The sequence below is a fragment of the Ceratotherium simum genome, chromosome 1 (assembly GCF_057802395.1).
Source record: "Ceratotherium simum simum isolate JZ-2026a chromosome 1, ASM5780239v1, whole genome shotgun sequence".
Lineage (NCBI taxonomy): Eukaryota > Metazoa > Chordata > Mammalia > Perissodactyla > Rhinocerotidae > Ceratotherium > Ceratotherium simum.
Window position 1 is genome coordinate 32,354,795 of NC_141900.1, and position 21,144 is coordinate 32,375,938.

The following is a 21,144-nucleotide window of genomic DNA, read 5'->3' on the forward strand; positions in this document are numbered from 1 at the left end:
TAACTCTTTTCTTAAAATATTGTTGTATTTTTTTATTTGGTGAACCAATTCTTTTAAAATCTGACTCCTTGGCAAAAGTTTGCAAGTAAAACTCTTTTTCTTTTCTTAATGTTTTTGTTTCTGAGTCTTCCTTTCACACAAGTAATTATTTCATGGTCCAAAACCTTGAATCTAGTAACCTCAGGCCATCAGAGATGGTAACGCTGATTATAAATTTTGTACTCACTGAGATAAGCCTGTATATCTTGTTAAGCTGTTTATAAATCTGACTTGTTAGAGAATCTGATATTTTAGCCATGAGATTTTCACCTGAAATGTGTAATTGATATTACACTTTCCATTTTGACTTAGCATGTGTAGAAGAATTTGATTAAGTCTGTAAACTGAATTTGAACGTTTAAGAGAACTTGATTTACAAGAGTTAAAAACTAAGAAAGATCTTGCTTATGTGTCCTGTTTGGCTGCCTCATTAGATGTTTTAAGTGTTCAAGAAAGTCAGATACTCTACAACTGTACTTGTTGCTTTAAAAGATTAAGGCAGTGGTTCTCAAAGTGTGGTCCCCAGATCAGCAGCATCAGTGTCATCTGGAAATGTGTTAGATACCCATATTCTTAGGCCCCACCCTAGAGCTTTTATGTCAGAAACTATGGGTGGGGCCAGCAATTTGTGTTTTAATAAACTCTCCAGAAGTTTAAGAACCACCAGTTTAAGGTAATTTAATTAAATCAGTTTATAAATAGGTTATTTGTTCAGGGGAGTTAAAACTGGTAACGTAATATGAATTAAAGAATACTTGATTTTTCTTAAGATATGCAAAATTATTATATTTATAAAGGGAAAATCAAGATCTCTCAGTTGAACTTAATATCTCAAGAAAAACTAAATTTGTGATGTTAATGAATTGAATATTAGTTTAAACACAAGCAACTATAGTAGGCCTTTCAGCATACAGAAACTCCCCTGAAACTTCAGAAAATTCAACTGACAAAGACCTAATATATTTTAACCTTGTATATTTCCTTTGGTGACACCAATGTCAGGTGAAACAACCTGAGGGTTTTTTCCCCTCGCTCATTTTATGTATTTCAAAAATATAGGAAGAAAAGATGTGCTAGATGTACTAGAAAGGCCATTACAAAGGAAAAAGTTTTAACGTTGGTTAGGAAATCAGCATGCTTCTCAGAATTGCAAATATTGTTACTAAATATTGGGCACTTCAAAATTGTTCATTTTCTGTCTGGCACTAAATTGTTTTCGAAATGTCACAAGAACAATCTTTTTTTTTTTTTGGTGAGGAGATCAGCCCTGTGCTAACATCCGCCAATTCTCCACCTTTTTTTTTTTGTTTTTTTTTGTTTTGCTGAGGAAGACTGGCCCTAGGCTAACATCCATGCCCATCTTCCTCCACTTTATATGGGACGCCGCCACAGCATGGCTTGCCAAGGCAGTGCGTTGGTGCGCGCCCGGGATCCGAACCGGCAAATCCCGGGCCGCCGCAGCAGAGAGCGTGCACTTAACCACTTGCACCACCGGGCTGGCCCCAAGAACAATCTTCACTATAACGAGAACCCCTGGCGCTTTATCTTCACGGTTTAGTGGTATTGCCAAGTACTGCATTTTTAGCTTTATAATTCACCTAAATTGGTTCAAAATACATGACTAAATTGCAAAACTACACAACCTACATCACTTTTGTGTGGCAAAAGATTTCAGTAGTTCTGGAAAATCAATGGCAATACAAATTATGCTTAGAATGTCGACACTTGATAATAAAAGGTATCATTACTGACAGATATGACAGAAAGTTTGTTCAAGTATATCAAAATATAATGGACTTCTTCAACTGTGAATCATTTCTGCAAAACCACTTTAGAATAGAACCATTTTCCTTTTAAATCATTAAGACCTTATAATGTGCTGAAATCAGTTTTTTTTGTTGTTTTAGGGATTCTATAGTATTAATATGGATATTATTAATATATCTCAAATTTATGACAGTTCAAATAAAGGACATAAAATACTACCAAGTATGTAGGATACTACTCTTTTAATGCACTCTAAATTCCCTTCTGCCTTCTAAAGTAGTGTTTTGAGTTTAGCACACTATTTTTTTCCTGAAATATGTTTACACTTCTACACCACTTATGTAGTCAGCTAGAGTCAGCTCCTATCTGCTTGCAAGAACGAAATGTTAAATTTTCAGGAATTCCACAAGCCAGTTATTAAACCCAGCCATTATCAAAAATTAAAGTACAAAAGCTTATAATTAAAGAAATTCTATTCAAAACAAAGATACTAAATACTCAAAACTCATCACTTCCGAATGATCTTAGTCATTTTATTATGTACTCTTGAGGTTATTTGGTGTATTGTGTCTGTACGGTGATATACTATATAATGATGTGTGACTGCACCTCTCTCCCCCGCTTTGCGTTTAGTGACCTCATCCTGGCATCTTAAAATCAGCCACAGGAGTATTTACACTATGCAAATTAGCAAACACTTAGAATCAAGGTTTTCAGGTGTTTTGTTTTCCCCAGAGAGCTGGATGTTAAGCATTTACCAGCATACCACTGGATATACTGGGTAGGCCAAACCACAGCTATCAAAGGTATTCCCACCTATTTAGGGTTGTCAGATAAAATACAGGATGCCCCATTCAGTTTGAATTTCAGACAATGAATAATTTTTTTTTTAGTATACCTATCTCTCATGCAGTATTTGAGTATAAGTACTTTTTTAGTATAAGCAGGTCCCAAATACTGCATGGGACAGGCTTATATTTTAAAGATTATTCATTGTTTGTTTGAAATTCAAATTTAACTGGGCAGCCTGTATTTTTATTTGCTAAATCTGGCAATCCTACACCTTCTGTCTCTTTCTAAGGGATTATTTTCCATGGAGTTACCATAGTTTGCTCCTTGTAACCCACCATCGTCAGCACAGCTGACTGAGCTGCAGGCAGGAGGGGACCTGGTTAAGAAGTAGCCTATGGATTGGGCCAATGGGAGAGTTTTGTCCAATTGGGATAAAAAGTAACCAAGTACACTAATTGGATACTGTCTTTTTCAGATGTGAAACCAAGATTCAGAAGAGAGTCAGTGAGTTGGCAGCGGGAATAACAGATAAAAATAAGCCTGAAGACCACGGGCAGCAGAGGCCTCAAATAACAAGCAGCTTACCTGCCCTACAGCATGGAAGATGAGGAAGCAGATGGGTAGCTTCAAAGGCTGCCAGGAGCAGGGACAGGTGATGAGTTGCTGCCTTCAAGGGGAAACCTGGGGAGGTGTCAAAAACACTGATGTCCAGTTCACACAACAAATCAGTTATTTCACAATCGCTGGCAAGGAGACCCAGGTTTCGGGTTTGTTTTCGTTTATTTTTTTAAAGCTCCCCAGGCGCTTCTATTGTACAGCCAAAGTTTACATTGTATTACGGCAAATAACTTTTCCTCAGCTGCTGGGGGCAAAGTGCTAACCAGGTTATTCATTGCCTTCTTTTTTTTTTAAAGATTTTTACTTTATTTACTTTTCCCCCCCAAAGCCCCAGTAGATAGTTGTATGTCATAGCTACACATCCTTCTAGTTGCTGCATGTGGGACACTGCCTCAGCATGGCCGGAGAAGTGGTGCGTCAGTGCGCGCCAGGGATCCAAACCTGGGCCGCCAGCAGCAGAGCATGAGCACTTAACCGCTAAGCCAGGGGGCCGGCCCCTGTTCGTTGCCTTCTGAATGACCTTTCTGCTCTGAACTACATCCTGGTCAATTTGAATCCTGGCTGAGCTGGGGTACCTGTTTTTCCAATGTGGTCTTGCTTTGTATTGACATCCTTTGCCTTTTAAAAATTTCTACCTATAGCCTCACAATATCTTAAATTCATACAGTATACTACCTCTCACAATAGGCCTCTATTAACTCAGTTAACCCGTGTTAGTTTCTGTCCTTATAACCCAAAGAGCTCATCCAACACAATAAAAAACCTAAAGCTTTAGTTTCTTTGTGCTTCTATTGTCTTTTTCTTCTCATTTCTAATCTCTAGACCAGTGGTTCTCAAACTGGGGCCTCCCAGACCTGCAGCCTCAGCATTGCCTGGGATGCAAATTCTCCGGGCCCAGAAACTCCAAGGGTGAGGCCCAGCGATTTGTGTTTTAAGAAGCCCTTCAGGTGATCCTGATGCACTTAACATTTAGGGACCTCTGCTCTAGAGGCACTAAGTAAAGGCAGCCATTAATTAGAGGCAGAGCCTTGGCCAAATCCTTCTTCTCTTTGAGTCTGTTTCCTCATTTGCAAAATAAGGAGACCAGAAGTGCTTGCTAAGGACCCTTCCAGCAGTCAAACTTTGTGTGAGATTTCATTTGGAAATAGAACATCTGGTTTGAGAGGATATATTAGGAGGACTATTGAAGCCATACTGCTTTTATTGACAACATTTTCTAGATGTTCAGTTCAAAATACATCCTCATTACACTCTGTCCTTTACCCAGAACTGCCAAGATGTATTTGTCTTGTCCTAAGTCCTCCGCTTAGAACCAACAATGTGGATTGAATGTCCCTTTGAAAACAAGATAAGTGCTGGAAACGGTTTTTACTCCTTTGCTGGGGGGAGGGGGGGAGGGGCGGGGGAGGTGGCCTGTTGTTCTTGAATGAGTATGGAACCAATTTGATGAGTCTTTTCTCCAAGATGAACCCAAAAACTTTTTCCCAAAGGTCAGTGACCTTTATTCCCCCTGAAACTATTTTCTAAGTTTAAAATTTGGGGATCCCAAGAAATATTCAGAAGAAGCCTTATTTCCTTTTATTAGTAGGAAAAAAAGAGCTCCTATTTAGAGAGCCATCCCCTACCCTTTTACAAAATAAAGGCTCGAGGAAACGGTGGGAATTTATTACAAGCCTGACTCACCTTGTAACTCAGATGTCCACCCCTTCCCCCAGCTTCCTCTAATGTATATGCACAAGCAGAAGGCTCAGTGCTACAGTCTCTCTTGGATTGAGCGTGCTGCCAGATCAGATGGTTTTCCCCACTGCTCCCAGCTCCCCACTGGGTCACGGCTAGCTGCATGTCTCCCCACTCACTAAACAGTCCACCAGAGCCAGGGACAAAATGGGTGACTCAGTGACTCAGGCCCCTCCTTCCCTGACCTTCTGATTCCTTCCATCTCATCAAGACTCTCCTGTAAAGGTTAGGGCAATTTTCAAAGGAATTTATACCATGGGAAAAAAGCCAAAGTGCTTACTAACTAGGACTTGGCAAGAGTCCTACAGGGATAGCATCAAAGGATGATGGGCCCTTCACTGAGGGGTGTCTCCTCCTGTGTGCTCCCTCCCATCCCCAAGAGCCTGGTCTATGGTCTCTCCAGATCCATTTCAACCATTCCTCAGGCAACCAGCCGCTATCCACAGGGAGCAGTCACAAATCCTGGACCCGTTCTCATCCCCACCATGTACTTGCCCCGGTCTGAGTCATTCAGTCTGGAGGAGTCCCAGGGACTTGCCTGGGGTCTCAGTGATGGTGTGCTCAGGTCACACTGCAGGGGGCTGCCGTAGGTCTACTGTGGGTTTGTGTCCTGATTTGCTTCTCAATATTCTCACCAGTATGACCTGTTGGCATACTGTGCTTTAAGCATAAACCTATTAGAATACACACGTGCACTTCTCTCATAGACAGCTATTACTTTTTAGAGAAGAGATCAAGGGAGAAAATATTTCCTTGATGGTATGGATTGAACTGTGTTCCCCTCAAAATTTATATGTTGAAGTCTTAACCACCAGTATCTCTGAATGTGATGTCATTTGGAAATAGAGTCGTTGCAGATGTAATTAGTTAATATGAGGTCATGCTGGAGTAGGATGGGCCCCTAATCCAATATGACTGATGTCCTTATAAAAGAAAGCCATGTGAAGAGACAGACATGCACACAGGGAGACCACCACCTGAACGTGAAGGCATGTTCAGGGAACAGAGTCTACCTCACAGCCCTCAGAAGGAACCAACCCTGCAGGCACCTATCTCCTACTTCCAGCCTCCAGAACGGTGAGATAATACATTTCTGTTGCTTAAACCAACTAGTTTGCAATACTTTGTAACAGCAGCCCTAGCAAACTAACACGGATTTTGGTACTGGGAAATGGGGTGCTGCTGTAACAGATGCCTAAAATTATGCAAGTGGCTTTGAAACTGGGTAATGGGTAGAGACTGGAAGAGTTTTGAGGTGCTTGATAGAAAAAGCCGAGATTGCCTTGAAGAAACTGTTGGTAGAAATGTGAACATTAAAAGCATTTCTGGGGGCTGGCCCGGTGGCATTGCGGTTAAGTTCACGTGCTCTGCTGCGGTGGCACGGGGTTCGCGGGTCAGACCCCAGGTGCGGATAGTCGCACCGCTTGTCAAGCCATACTGTGGTGGCGTCTCATATAAAGTAGAGGAAGATGGGCATGCATGTTAGCCCAGGGCTAATCTTCCTCAGCAAAAAGAGGAGGATTGGCAACAGATGTTACCTCAGGGCTAATCTTGCTCACACACACAAACAGACACACACACACAAAAGCATTTCCGGTGAAGTCTCACACAGAAATGACAAACATGTTATTAGAAACTGGAGGAAAGGTGATCCACTTTATAAAGTGGCAGAGAAGTTAGCTGAATTGTGTTCTTCTGTTGGGTGGAAGGCAGAACTCTAAGCAGTGAACTTGGAAATTTAGCTGAGGAACTTTCCAAGCAAAATGTTGAATTTACGGCCTGGTTTCTCCTTGCTGCTTATAGTAAAATGCAAGAGGAAAGAAATAAACCAAAAAAGGATTTTTTAAGCAAAAAGGAACCAGAACTTGAAGATCTGGAAAATGAAAATTCTCAGCCTATCCATATTGCAAAAAATGAGACAGTGTGCTCTGGAGAGAACACCAAGAGCGTGCTAAAGAGATTAGATGTGTGACTTGTGGATCATTCAACCAACCATCTGCAGAAACACTGCAAGCTTGGAAGGAAGGGGACAGAGACTTGAAAGGAGGGAAGGCTTTTGGAATTCTGGGCATCTGCGGGAGGAAACAGGACAATAGAGCTCTTTAGCTGTGAACATGGGTTATTCTTCAAGAAAAGAGAAGAATGTCCCTGTGGGGGTCAGATCCTCTGTAGTTCCAGAGCGGGGGGCCACTTCCTCTGTTCCAGAGGGCTGTGCCACCTCAGTGGGCCCCAGAGGACAGAGCTCCATCCAAAGAGGACTGTTCTCAAATCTCAAAATCTAATGGAATTTGCCATGCTAAGTTGCCGACTTGCTTGGGAACCGTGACCCCTTTTTTCTTTCCAATTCCCCCCATTTTTTTAATAGTTAAAAAATATTTTTATTACTGAAATTTCCAAATATATTCAAAAGTAGAGAAAATAATATAATGAAGCCCCATGTATCCATCTAGCTTCTACAATCATCAACACATGGCCCATCTTACAGTTTTTAAAACAACACTTTGTTCAAAAGCAGCAGCTCTGGCTGTGGTGTTTTGTGTGTATATATTTACGAGTGTTTCTATGTGTGTGTGGCAGGAGAGGGATGTAGTGGCAATCACACTGAATTTCAAGTTGCCACATCTTTCCAAAGGAATCTAGGAATCAGAGAATGATGAGGATTTGTATATGGATAACAGGAGAGCGAAACAAAATTTCTACGATTGAGGGAGTTTGCTATAGAATGCCAGGGGAGTTAGAGGACTTGGCCAATATTTTCCAAATATAAATTGAAACATGGGCACAGATATTGGTAAATGTAACTTCTCAAATTCTCCCTTTTTGAATGGGAATATCTATCCTGTGCTTGTTCCATCATCATATTTTGCAATCAGACAACTCGTCTGGTTTCATAGGGTCACAGATGGAGAGGAATTTTTTCAGGATTACTCATACCCTGAGTCTCACCCATACCTGATTTAGATGAGACTTTGGACTTAGAGTTGATGCTGGAATGGGTTAAGACTTCAGGGGATGGTGGAATGGAGTGATTGTGTTTTGCATGTGAGAAGGACATGAATTTTGGGGGCCAAGGGGCAAATTGTTGAGTTGTGTCTCCCCTTGTTACGGGCACTAGTCAGATCGGTGCGGTGGGGTCCCAGGTTCTTGGTCCACAGACACAAAAGAATTTGAGAGTGGACACACAGCAGAAGTTTTAAGAGAGGAAGATTTCTTAGCAAAGTGAAAGTACACACCCAAGGGGAAGTGTGGGCAGGCTCCAGGGAGCAACTGCCCCAAAGTTGTGGTGGCCAGTAGTTTTGGAATGTCGGGTCTGGGGTGTGTGTGAGGGTCTTGAAATGTGTGCCAATTGGGGCAATGTTTCCACCCTCACATTGGGAGGGGGAGATTTTCCCCTTACATGGGCATCTCAGGAACTGTCATGGTGATGATCCACCGCAGAGGGGGTCAAAACGGCAAGGCAAATGAGGGTATAATGAGGCTTTGGGCTACTCTCGGTCAGGGTTGGGGGGAGTCCGGCATGTCAGAAGAGCCGCTGCCTGGTGGAGTGGCCTTGCTGTTAGTCGGGGGAGTGTTGCATGTCTGAAGAGTCGCTGCCTGGCAATTAGGATGCTGCACCTGGTGGAGTAAACTTGCTCCCAGCTCACATCTAGCTTCCTGCCTATCTCACCCTCCCCATCCATATGTTGAAGTGCTAACCCTCCAGTACCTCCAAATGTGACCTTATTTGGAAAAAGGGCCATTGCAGATGTAATGAATTAAGGTCTGGTTATACTGGAGAAGGGTAGACCTCTAATCTGACTAAAATCCTTAGGAAAGAATGCCATGTAGAGGGACATACATGCACACAGGGAGAATGCCATCTGAATAAGAAGGCAAAAATTGAGATGATATGTCTACAGGCCAAGAAACACCAAAGATTTCCAGAAAACCCCTAGAAGCTAGAGGAGAGGCATGGAAGAGATTCTCCTGCGCAGCCCTCTGATGGAAACAACCTTGCCAACCCTTGATCTCAGACTTCTAGTCTTCAGAACTGGAGACAATTCACTTCTATTCCTTAAACCATCCAGTTTGTGGTACTAGCAGCCCTAGTAAACTAACACATTCAAATGGCCATACACTGCTTTCCTCCTGTGAAGTTAGGAACTTCATTATTATGTTTGGGAGATTTTTCCCCACTGCCTTGGGGCCCACCAGAATAATATGAGCTGCAATACCCTTTAACAACTGGTCTGCTGCCTGTGTCACCTGGAAGGAGCTCTGGACTGACCACTGTTACAAAGACTCTGTGGGAGATCAAAATTGGCCACCCCAAAATGTGTCTCTTTACCTTGATTATTTTCTCTGACGGACATTTGATCTCCCCCACTAACTGCCTAAAGGAGTTTAACTCCAGGTATAGACAGACTGGCAGGGTTCTTTCTTTTCAAAGTTCTGTTTACCAAACATTTACATTTGTAAAGGTATCTCCCTCTGTGTACTGGGAAGAGGGGGGATGACCTTATCTCTGGGAACTCTTATCAGGATGGAAGAAGAGGACTTAACTCTACATACTCTTGATTACTATAATTTCTGTGTCTCTGGCTACATTCTCCATAGGTGGCCCTACAAAGGATTGTCTGACAAACACTTACATTTCCCTCTCCATGTAAATTGTCTTCTTCCCCTCTGAAATCCCAAACCCCCCACCCCCAACATCCTCCTTTGTCTTTAGCTGAAGATAGTATTTAAGATGAGAATCTCTGCCATTTTGTTGAGAAATTCAGTTTCCCTGGTTTCTCCCATGTATACATGTTATTAAACTTAGTATTATTTTTTCCTGCTAACCTGTCTTTAAATTATTTGGCCAGCCATAAAACCTTAAGGGATAGGGCCAAAGGGGATTCTCCCTCCTCCCCAACAACTCCACTGAATTTTTTGCCCTACAAAGTCTTCTCTTGGGTGGGACATGGAGTGGGGGTGGAGAGGGTCTGGCCAATACTTCCCAGAATTCTAGAGGAGACGTGTACTTGAGGCTGCTTTGTTTCTCTCTAAAAGGCCAGTGGCCAGTAACAACTTGAAAAGAGAGCAGTGGAAATTTTTAACTCTCTAACAAATATTCTCATCGACCTTTGACCCCATTGATGATGCTGAACTTGGTCAACAGAGTTCATTGAGCGAGCCCTTGATCCAAGGCTAACCCGTGAGGGCTTCCTCAAAGGGGGCCAGCTGGCATGCAGTACTCTGTGTGTGCCAGGAGGTGTCGCCCCACCACAGCCAGCACTTGCCAGAGGATCAGAACTTCTCTTCACTGAAACCATTTCTTTTCCTTTCTTTTTTTTTTTGAGGAAGATTGTCCCTGAGCTAACATCCGTTGCCAGTCTTCCTCCTTTTTTTGCCTTTTTTTCTCCCCAAAGCCCCAGTAGATAGTTGTATGTCATAGTTGTACCTCCTTCTTAGTTGCTCTACGTGGGACGCTGCCTCAGCATGGCTTGATGAGCGGTGCGCAGGTCTGCGCCCAGGATCCGAACCAGCAAACCCTAGGCCACCAAAGCAGAGTGCACAAACTTACCTGCTATGCCACCAGGCTGACCCCTGAATCCATTTCTTTAAACCTACAACCAAGTCATTAGTTACCAGGCTGTGTCCAAGTGCATATTTACCAGGCTGTGTCCAAGTGCATGTCATATGTAATTCATTACCCAGGGAAGATTTATTGGGTTTTTAGATTACTTTTAATTTCTTAAAGTACTTTTTAAATTAATTTCTTTTATAGTCGGGATTTTTAAGATTCTCAATAAATATGCTAGGCACTTTCCCAAAAGTGGGAGACAAAGTATGTTTTGCTTTTTTCAGGATAAGGCCATTATAGGAAATCTAGTCTCAATGAATAATTCTGTCAAAATGCTATGAAAGTAAAGCCTACTTTTGGCATTAAAGAGACTTTTGGAGACTGGAGCCATATGTTCTGACCACCTTTGCCAGGTGGTCTGAAATGGTAAATGTAATAGTGCACAGAAGTAGGCAGGACACAGGCTCTAAATTAGGCAGGTTTGACTACTATCTAGGCATGTGGCACAATTTTCCTCAGATTATTTTCTGCCCCTGGGGGAAAAATGGTCACAGTGAATGACCTTCGTAAACTACACACAGGTTAAAAATGGAGAGAAGAGAAGACACCTCTCAACCCCACCCCTCTGGGTGTGCTCTGGACAAAGGAAAAAAAATTCTTTAAATGGCCTATCTTCTATAGAGACTAATGTTCAAGAACTTGGTTTGGTCCAAAGTAAAGACAAACTGATAATCAGTGCTTTTGTTTGGACTTCGTATAGCTAAAGGGTAGCCACCAGGATTATACTCTCTTTTGTTGGAAAGACACTATAATGAGTCTGATTTTTTAAAAAAATATGAAAACATTAATAGGTTCCTGGGCAAGGTCTGGAAGCAGAGAAATGAACAAAGAGGAACTGTCACAGTTGCTCTGCACAGTAATGCACTCTCCATTGATGGAAGGGTAATCTTCTCATGAGGTTGCACTTAGAGAAATGGTTCTCATCCTTCAAATGGATTCGGACTCCACAGTTTCTGATTGTTCATCCTTGAAGGGTGCATGTGGGAGTGGGGGAAGAGACCCATTAGGAGCCACAGGAAGAATGAAGAGGTGCATCCTCATTTCACACCTGTAGAGAATTCTCAAAGGAGACCAGAAGACTTGGAAGGTCAAAGCCCAGATGGGGTCGATCTGATAGAGCTCCTCTCCTCACTCTGTTAAGATTTGGGGAATTGTTCTATGGCAAACTGTTGCCTGCAAGATGCTGTTGGGGAAACGATGGGGAATCGAGCTTTAGCTCTGTTAAGGGGTTTTCCTGAAGGATGTGGTACAGTTCGTGCTGTGAGATACTGAAGAAACTCTCTCTCTCTCTCTTTCTAAAGCAGGGAGTGGACACCAAGACAGGGAAATGGGTTGTGTCCAGGGAAGGGCTTAACTATATTTTAAAAATTTGTAATGTGGGAACAGTTATAATTAGCATCTAATTTTAAGTTTTTCCCCTACATGAAATTTGCTCTAGTCACTCACGGTTCTTTTTAATAATTTTTATTTATTTTTTCTCCCCAAAGCCCCAGTAGATAGTTGTATGTCATAGTTGCACATCCTTCTAGTTGCTGTATGTGGGACGCGGCCTCAGCATGGCTGGAGAAGTGGTGCGATGGTGCACACCCGGGATCCGAACCCCAGGCCGCCAGCAGTGGAGTGCACGCCCTTAACCGCTAAGCCACGGGGCCGGCCCCACTCACAGCTCTTCCGTAAAGTCTGTTACAGGAGCACAGACTTAATATGTTGCCTCTAAAATTCAGAACACCTGAGAAATAAAGTACTCGAAAAAGACAAGCGGAGCTCAACTCTCAGCTCTATGACTCAAAGGCTGACCTGAAGAATGGGGCTGCCCAGCAGAGCCCAAACCACAGAATCAGGGGAAAGAGTAACTTGTTACATTAAGCCACCAAATGTGGGTAGTTTGTTATGCAGCAAAAAGTAATTGAGCAATTTGGGAGGGTGGTGCAGTTGGGAAATAAGGAGTCAGCTCTTGAGCCATATAAACTTATTTTGAAGAGAAATGGGCCTGGGCTGGACCCTGCTCTAAAGTTTTTTGAAATATTCTCTTTAACAGGCAGGACAATGTGAAGACACTCTGGTGTCATTGTTGGCTTGCACTGATCCTGGGTCCAGTGAGTGCTGAGGATCATGGGAATTTCCAACCTTCCTTGTCATCATTCCTGGCAAGACTGGTGACAACTGTCTCTTTTATAAATGCGGTCTCCTTGTTTTTCTATGGTCATTCACTTTTTTTTTTTTTTTCCCTTTTCCTCCCCAAAGCCCCAGTAGATAGTTGTATGTCATAGCTGCACATCCTTCTAGTTGCTGTATGTGGGACACGGCCTCAGCATGGCCGGACAAGCGGTACGTCGGTGCACGCCCGGGATCCGAACCCGGGCCGCCAGTAGCGGAGCATGCACACTTAACTGCTAAGCCACAGGGCCGGCCCCCAGGTCATTCACTTTTAACTCTCCTTGTCATGTGTGGACACAAATAAGCTTTGAAGCACAATCAACTTCAGGTTCTGAGTCAAGCTCTGCTGCTTGCAAGCCAGATACAGATTGCCAGGAACCTGGATTCTCACTGGTTTAGTATGTAGATAGTCAGCGAGGCTACTGCTGTGTTTATGTTGGTGTGAAACGAATACTGATTCTAATAATAATGCTAACATTTTAGAAAACATACCATGTATGTCACTCAGTATCATCATCCCAAGTTCAAAGGAGAGGACAGTGAATTTAAGTAAAAGATCCCACATTTTCCAAAATCCTGCATTATTTTTCTTTCAGAAGCTCATTTATAAGCTCCTTTAAATATCAATTCTATAACTTAGACAGGGATCTGGTTTCTGAAAATGCATTAGCTTTGGGGTTGAAATATTTCAGGGAGGGTTTCGTTGTTTTACTGCAGCTTGGGTTTAAGAAGGCAAATTGATAGTTCTCTCCCAACCATAATATCACTGAAATGACAAATATATATATGACATACACATATATATGAAGCATATTTTTATATTATAATATTATATAACCATGTACTCAACGGGAAGTCCACCTGCTGGCCCGACCTGCCCAACCGCTTCTTCCAGGATGAACCCTCCCTCCTGAGGATCACTTTGGGCTCTACAGACCACTGCCACCCCACCACACAGCCCCAGACCTCCCCAGGAAACAAAAACCACACCTCCTCCAGCTGCTGTTTTCATTTATCAGTCTAGACCATTGCACAGAAATCACCTGGGGATCTTGTGAAAATGCAGATTCTGATTTAAAATCTAACAGGAGTTAATAAGCTCCCAAGTGACACGAGTGCTAGCAGGTTCTGGACCACACTTTGAGTAGCAAGGGTCTAGACAAGCCTTTTCTAAATTGGGTTCCCTGACACTTTTTAAATTAAAAACAACAACAGCAGCAAATATACATAAACTGAAAAAATTATTCCTAAACCTTTCCTCAAAATACACTGTTATAGGGGCCGGCCCCATGGCCTAGTGGTTAAGTTCACATGCTCCATTTCAGCGGCCCAGGTTCGTGGGTTCGGATCCTGGGCACAGACCTACACCACTCATCAGCCATGCTGTGACCCACACACAAAGTAGAGGAAGACTGGCACAGATGTTAGCTCAGGACAAATATTCCTTAGTGGAAAAAAAATAATAATAATACGCTGTTACAAATTTGAGGAAGTTTTATGTTAATATCAGTAATTATCTTTGAACACTACCCTTTCCATGGGTCTCTTATGATTAAAAGTTTCAAACTTCTGGGGCTGGAGTGGGGCAGGCGGTTAAGTACACGCGCTCCGCTGCGGCGGCCTGGGGTTCTCCGGTTCAGATCTGGGCGCACACCAATGCACCGCTTGTCAAGCCATGCTGTGGCGGCGTCCCATATAAAGTGGAGGAAGAGGGGCATGGATGCTAGCCCAGGGCCAGTCTTCCTCAGCAAAAAAGAAGAGGATTGGCAGATGTTAGGTCAGGGCTGATCTTCTTCACACACACAAAAAAAGTTTTGAACTTATATATATATAAGAGTGGATTTAATTACATTCTTTTTGCATTCTTAATACAATGTTTACAATTTATTTCCTGATTTGGCACAGAGCTAGGTAGGCTCCTTCTGGAGTCCTTGGCATGACAGAACACCAGTTTCAACTTGTATGTTAATTGCCAAAGAGTTACAATAGCCGCAGAACTTGCACAGAAGTACCTTGTACTTGATTTGCTCACTGAGTAAAAATCCAAATAAGACCCTATTCATTCATCCTGGGCTCCAACAGAGACATAGAGCCTATCCCAGGGGTGGGGCACTTTGGAAACTGTGGACGGACGTGACTTTCAGGTTATAACACGTCTGATTAATTAGGAAAGAAAGAAAGGAAAAGAGGCAGCGAGGCAGGTGGGGCAGGGAGGTGCTCATTTAAATCTCTGACCTTCCTTTGCTCTCGGCTGAAGGTGGAAAGCTGCAAGGAGCAGCAGCCACCACCTCCAGGTTTAGTTTCCTGACAGTCAGGGACAGCAAAGAAAGCTATGTATCATGGGGTTTGGAGGCAGACCAAATTAGATAGGAATTTTGGCTCTGATGGATGTCTTTTGCAAGTTATCCACCTCCCTAAACCTGTACAATGAGGATAGTAGTATCTGCTGTCTAGGGGTGTTGAGTGATTAGACTAGTGTTGAGAGGATTATACAGGATGATGTATGTAAAAGATCCAGCAATGTAAGACACAGGGTGGCTGCTGTTGGTATTAATACTATAAAGTATTAATGAATGGGAGCTACTCTTCATATTGGTACTCATACTATTAAGCCCTGCTAGGTATGTCTCAGCAGCTAGCAGCCACCCAGTCCAGTCTTGGGGTCTACAATTTGCCTCCCTCTTCCCACCTTGTCAGGGAACTTGGGAGGAGTTGTCACCGACTAGGTGCCTCGAGAAACTCAAAGATGGGTTTGGAAGCAATTAACTGTTTTTCCAAGTTGTTTCTTTTCCTTTTGTAAGTTAAGGAGATGTAACCACCTGCCATCTTGAAACTGACCAAACCTCACCACAAGCGCTATGCCCATGACCTTTGCCTTATTTTTTTTTTTTTTTTAAAGATTTTATTTATTTTTATTTTTTGCCCCCAAAGCCCCAGTAGATAGTTGTATGTCATAGCTGCACACCCTTCTAGTTGCTGTATGTGGGACTCGGCCTCAGGATGGACAGAGAAGTGGTGCCTCGATGCGCACCCGGGATCCGAACCCGGGCCGCCAGCATCGCAGCGCGCGCACTTAACCACCAAGCCACAGGGCCGGCCCATCCTTTGCCTTATTTTTAATGCAAAGATCTCTCCAGGAGGAGCTTAGGCCTCATTATGTGGAAGCATGTTCTCCAATTGAGCCTGTGCAAGCAAATACCCGCCTCTCTCTTTTGCATATTCATTCCCCAACTGAAATAAAAGTTCCTGCTTCCCTTTGTTCAGGGACGCCATGACTTGGGAAACTATTCCTCATAGCCTCCTATTTGCTGCAAATACACTTTACTTTGTGAGACAACTTCCACTGGTGTAGAGTCTTATTTAACTCACCAAGAGGCGAGCCCACTTAGTTTGGTAACAGACTGGCCCTCCAGGCATTGAGATCTGGTGGAGGGTGGGCTAGATGTAGGGCCTCAGTGAGGACACAGCCACAGTGGCATGTCTGGAAGACAAGTGCTGTGTCATGCAAGTCTCAGCAAGTTACAAAAAATAAAAGCAACACCAAGTTCAGTATAGAACTGTTCTTCCAGGCAGAAGGGACTTGTGTTTGCCTTCAGGGCAGCCTGGGGATAGCCCAGCTATATTTGAAGGTGAGGCAGCTAGTCCCACCCTCAGGTCTGCAACTTTTGTGATCTGTCACTTCCTTCCTGCTTTCCTGTCATTGCCCATGGTTATTGAGACTGAAAGGGTAGTTCAAATCTACCCCTTGAATCAAATCTGAGTTCAATTCATGTCTCTTGCCATTTTTTCAGTTAGTTGACTTTGGGGAAACTGTCTCTCTGAGCTTCATTCCATTTCATCAACCGAGAAACTTGGCATCATTTACCTACCCTTCAATGTGGTTCATGACTAGAATTGCCAGATTAGCAAACAAAAATATAAGACACCCAGCTCAATCTGAATTTTAGATAAACAATAAATTATTTTTAGTATGAATTTATTTTATAGGACACCCAGTTAAATTGCAGAATTTTGAAGTATAACATGTTCCAAATGTTGCCTGGGACATACTTATACTAAAAGAAAATTGTTGTTTATCTGAAATTCAAATTTAACTGGGTATCATGTATTTTTTCTGGTAACTCTATTCATGACAATTAAATGTGTGAGGATGTTTAGCACAAAGAAGATACTGAAGTGACTCTCTCTGTATTCCCAAAGAGCTCTGTACATACTTATTTCAGGGCCTCAAGGACAGTGAAAGAGAAAGAGAGAGGAAGAGGGAAAGGAGACAGACTAGAAAAGGTACTTTAGAGGAGGTAATATTTTATCTGGCTTTAAAGCACAAGTAGGAATTTATCCGGCTGAGAAGGCAGCACAGAGCATAACGCACAGCTGTGTCAGATGAGTGAAAGCAGCTAAGGACTGCAATGAAGCCTGAACATCATCTTGGGACCACTGGAGAACCACTAATCTTCTTTCCAGGGGAGGGATTTGATCAGATTTGGACTTTAGAAGGATAGCTCTGGCAATGTTGCGCAGGATTGGACAGAGGTTGCGTTGCAGAGTAGGGAGGAGGAAGGGGCGCGGAACAGGCGAAGGACTTGGAGCAGGTCCGTGGCAGTGAATGGAGAGAAATGGACAGATTCAATAGACACTACAGATGTTGAATGACAGGATTTTGTGAGAAGCTGAAGCTCAGGAGAGAGAAGTCAAGAGTCTACTGCAATGGGGTTTACATGAGAAGGTTCAAAGAGAGAGGAAGAACACAGAAGAATGTAGCATCAGGGAAGTTGAGGCGGAAAGACTGGCAGGAAGATGGTGAACAGTGTCACATACTGCAAAGGTAAAGGAAGATGAGGACTGGAAGGGGAAAGTGGTCATTGAAGTCCACTGACCTTGGTGATTATAATGGAGGTCACTAGTAGCATTTGCGTGAACTGTTGTAGAAACATAGTGGAGTACATGTGAGGCAAGTAGGTGGGAAATGAAGGTGGTCTACCTTTTCAAGAAATTTACAGGTGAAAAGAGAAATCACTTGAGGGAGACCACGGTCTATGGAAAGTTTTTCGTTTGTGTTTTAGTATGTGCAGAAAAAGAGCAATTTGTATAAATGGGGCAAAGAATCCAGTGGAGGGCCGGCCCCGTGGCTTAGCGGTTAAGCGCGCGCGCTCCGCTACTGGCGGCCCGGGTTCGGATCCTGGGCATGCACTGATGCACCGCTTCTCTGGCCATGCTGAGGCCTCATCCCACATACAGCAACTAGAAGGATGTGCAACTATGACGTACAACTATCTACTGGGGCTTTGGGGAAAAAAAAAATTAAAAAAATTAAAAGTCATTTACAATGTGTATACTCATACTTTAAAAAAAAAAAAAAAGAATCCAGTGGAGAAGGATAGAGATTAAAGATAAAGGAGAATGAGAAGATAAGTAATGACCAAGTTCCCTTAGAAGATGGGCGATAAGAGCATCAATAACATAGGTGAAAACAGGTAGGGATACTTTTATCCTCAATAGAAAGGAAGAATGTAGAATTAGTGGACATGTGGGTGAGTCCAGAGGTACAGAGAAAAGAAGCTGAAGGAATTCATGACGTGATGGTCTTCATTTTCTTTGGGAGTTGGCGATAAACTGAGGGAAGTAGGCGAAGTCAACAGACTGTGTAAGTCTTCTAAAGTCAATAAAAAGGTTTAGCAGAAGAGAGGATAGTAGCAGTACAGGCATAGGAAGTTGTGACAGAAAAGGGAGTTTATGACAAAGATTTTTTTTTTAACTATTATAAAATACACATAATATAAAATTTACCTTCTTGACTTAAAAAATTTAAAGGAATATTTCAGGGTGGTAAATACTGGATTGTGAACTAGTGTGTGAATTCCTGAAATGGAACTGAACATCCTTAAAGTTGAGGTAAGGAATTATGAAACTCGAAGGAGAGAATTTTTGAAGGAAGGTAGTAGAACAATGAATCGAAAAGGGCAAGGGAGAGCCAAGATTATACTAACCCCATTTCCCAGTCTAGAGATGAGCATGTAGGGGTTAGTAGGAGAAAGAGCAGACTGCACCTGACGCTCAGGAAGGAAACCTTCAAGGGAGAAACATCAGGTTTTCAGTTACAGTGAGGAGATGGCAGAGTTTTAGGAATGTGCTAAATTTCTTAGGGAGATTTCTTAGAAATTAATTTGTGGCTTGAGAACATAATAGGAAGCTTTAAACAGAGAATTAGGGGAAGGAGGCAGGAAATGTATAGAACTGAAGTGGGTAATGATGAGCCTATATAAGAAATTGCGTAACGGGATAGGAAGTGTTATGGGCTGTGACTTTGGTCAAGAGATGGGGGAGGCAGGGTGTTGAGAGCTTGACTTGAATGGAACAAACTAGTCTCGGGGTTCCATCTGGTATCAAGTTGCTTTTTGTCTCTGCAAACTCTCCATCTTATGTCTAGACAGAGCTGCAAACCCTCTGGGAGCCAGGGACATAATATGCTGAGGTTGTGCTGTGGATTATTGGTTCTTTGGTGATTTTTGCATTTTATTGAGACTTCGGTGGTTTAAAAAGTTGGGGTGGTATTGTTTGGAAAATAAAATAATTTAGCCCTACTGGAAATTAACTCTATCCCAACCAACTTCTTGGTTTTCCTGAGGGAGGGGATTAAGACAGTCATGGATACTATGAAAGTTGTTTTCTCAGGCTTTTGTTTACTACATTTTTCTGAATATAAAAGAACCAGTTACCCCTAACAGAAAGTCTGAAAATTTTAAAGAAGTAAAGCAAACAAAGAAACAAACAAAACCTTCCTAAGTCTACCATCCGAAATCAACCACCTCTAACATTTTGGCATATTTCCATCTCATGATTTCTTTGCCTTCCCCACCTTTATGTAAGTAGAATCATAATACAGATATATACCTGGCTTTTATCATTTAGTATGTTATAGTAATCTAGTAAGATGTTTTTTATTTATTTATTTATTTTTCCCCCAAAGCCCCAGTAGATAGTTGTATGTCATAGATGCACATCCTTCTAGTTGTTGTATGTGGGACGCGGCCTCAGCATGGCCGGAGAAGCAGTGCGTTGGTGCGTGCCCGGGATCTGAACCCGGGCTGCCAGCAGCAGAGCACGTGCACTTAACAGCTAAGCCACGGGGCTGGCCCCAGTAAGATGTTTTTAAAGGCTTGTTTGGATAAGTTGGATCTGTTTTTCCAGGTTTATTCTAGAGTTCATTCTGGGTTTCTTCTAGAGTTTGAACCTGGTGAAGGACCCTCTCTTGAATCTTCCTCAAAATGCCTTATTTCCTAAAATAGAATTTATGGCAGAACGACGTTGTATGAGACATCTCATTCATAAGATCCTTATTCTGGAGTCTACAAACACTGATTGCAGATGACAGTGGTATCTGCACGGTACTGACACTTTTCTTTTCTTTTTTTTTTTTTTAAAGATTTTATTTATTTTATTTTTCCCCCCAAAGCCCCAGTGGATAGTTTTGTGTCGTAGCTGCACATCCTTCCAGTTGCTGCATGTGGGACTCGGCCCCAGGATGAACGGAAAAGTGGTGCCTCGATGCGCACCCGGGATCCGAACCCGGGCCACCAGCATCGCAGTGCGCGCACTTAACCACCAAGCCACAGGGCCGGCCCGACACTTTTCTTAATTGTGCAAACTTCTGAGATTTTTGAAAAAAATTTATAGAATTATATGATCAAAATGTGTGCATGAAAGCCACATTTTCTTTTGGTAGAGTGGCAGAAAGGTTAAATTTAAACAATACAAAATAGGACCGTACATCCACTGGGTTCATTTTGGCAAGTTAAAATAAACTTATGATATAGGATTAAAGTGAATTTACTATTCAGAGTTCTAAAAAAATAAGAAATTCATAACTTTTACAGGTATGTCAAAGGAAGTATTGAAAAGTTCCCTTCTTTCTACAGAAACAAAACTGATAGAAAAATAAAGAATCTAACATAATTTTCAAAGAGAAATTTTTCATGATGAAATAATTTTATAATGTTATGATGAAAGAAAATTAAGATAGCTCTGAGGCTAATCAAGACTCAGCACTGCAGAGAGGCGGCTTCCCTAAGAAGCCTGGCCCAGGTCCAGCCGAGGTGGTTACTGTCCAGCAATGACAGAACCTCCTAAACTCTTCCAGACCTGGGCACAACTGCTCAACCTACCACGGGCTGGACTTCTCTGGACTGAAAAAGACCATTTGTCTAAAAGGTTTTGAAAGATGAAAGACCAATTGCATCGAAGAATTTTGGTATTTGCTGCAGAGCCCTGTTATATGGGATATACTGAGCACAAGGTGCTATGCAAGAGAAGTCACATCATGACTCGCTAATTTAAAAAGGTATTGAATGAATCCCTGCTTACTGGTAGAGATTCCAAATAACAATCCAGTTTAAGGAATAAAGAATAATACATTTATCACACTACAC

At 42.4% G+C, this 21,144-nt stretch overlaps 1 long non-coding RNA gene across 2 annotated transcripts in view; it reads right to left on the minus strand.

Annotated features, from left to right (window-relative positions):
• Positions 1–21,144, minus strand: part of LOC147918169 (uncharacterized) — a 64,982-nt gene that overhangs the window by 13,318 nt on the left and 30,520 nt on the right. The window contains exon 1 of one of the 2 annotated variants that reach the window (XR_015555805.1): positions 3,184–3,232. The exons of the other annotated variant lie outside the window; for it this stretch is intronic. This is a non-coding gene — a long non-coding RNA (uncharacterized LOC147918169). Of the gene's footprint in view, positions 1–3,183; positions 3,233–21,144 lie in introns of those variants that run through there. 2 annotated transcript variants of the gene reach the window in all.